A 680-nucleotide genomic window follows, 5' to 3' on the forward strand; every position below is an offset into this window, starting at 1 on the left:
ACAAATGTTTTTTTTCCCTAAACATAGCATGGTAATATTCCGATCTCCTGTTGTACGAGTTAAAGAACCTTGAGGATTTGATATAAACAAGGCAGATCTTTAAAGCCAAAGATAAGTTGCTCAAGCAGCTGCTGAAGAAAACAAGGCCATGGCTAAACTACAAGCAGCATTACTGCTGTGACTAACTTTAATAAGTTATCTGAAGTGTCCCATCCCCTGATGTCTGAACTATTCCAAATTACAGGCCCTCCTCTTCTCCTTCTCCCTGCAACGGTAACACTCAACTCCAGAAATGGTTCCCCTAACATTAAGAATCTCTAGCATTTCACAAATAAAGGCGATCAGCATGTGAAAAATTATCTTTTAAAATGGAGTTTAATTTGCATATAAGGAACAGGAGATTTATGATGAGCAACGCAGCGCAGCACTGCATCTGCCTAGTATCAGTCGTAATTTAGATTGTTTGTGACCGATCTTAAATTCTAAAGCACAGAGAAGATGAAGTGCTCTGTTGCTGTGTTATTGTCAGGAGTCTAAGACTTAGCAGAGATTTATTAGTAATCTTATCACAAACATGTCTCAAGTTTTTGCTTTTAATATGTGCCAAGCTCCTCTGAGGAATTTTCCTCACTGCAATTATATTTCTCAATGCATGCATTCTGAAGCTTAGTTGATTTCCT

The sequence above is a fragment of the Mauremys reevesii genome, linkage group 16 (assembly GCF_016161935.1).
Source record: "Mauremys reevesii isolate NIE-2019 linkage group 16, ASM1616193v1, whole genome shotgun sequence".
Taxonomy (NCBI): domain Eukaryota; kingdom Metazoa; phylum Chordata; order Testudines; family Geoemydidae; genus Mauremys; species Mauremys reevesii.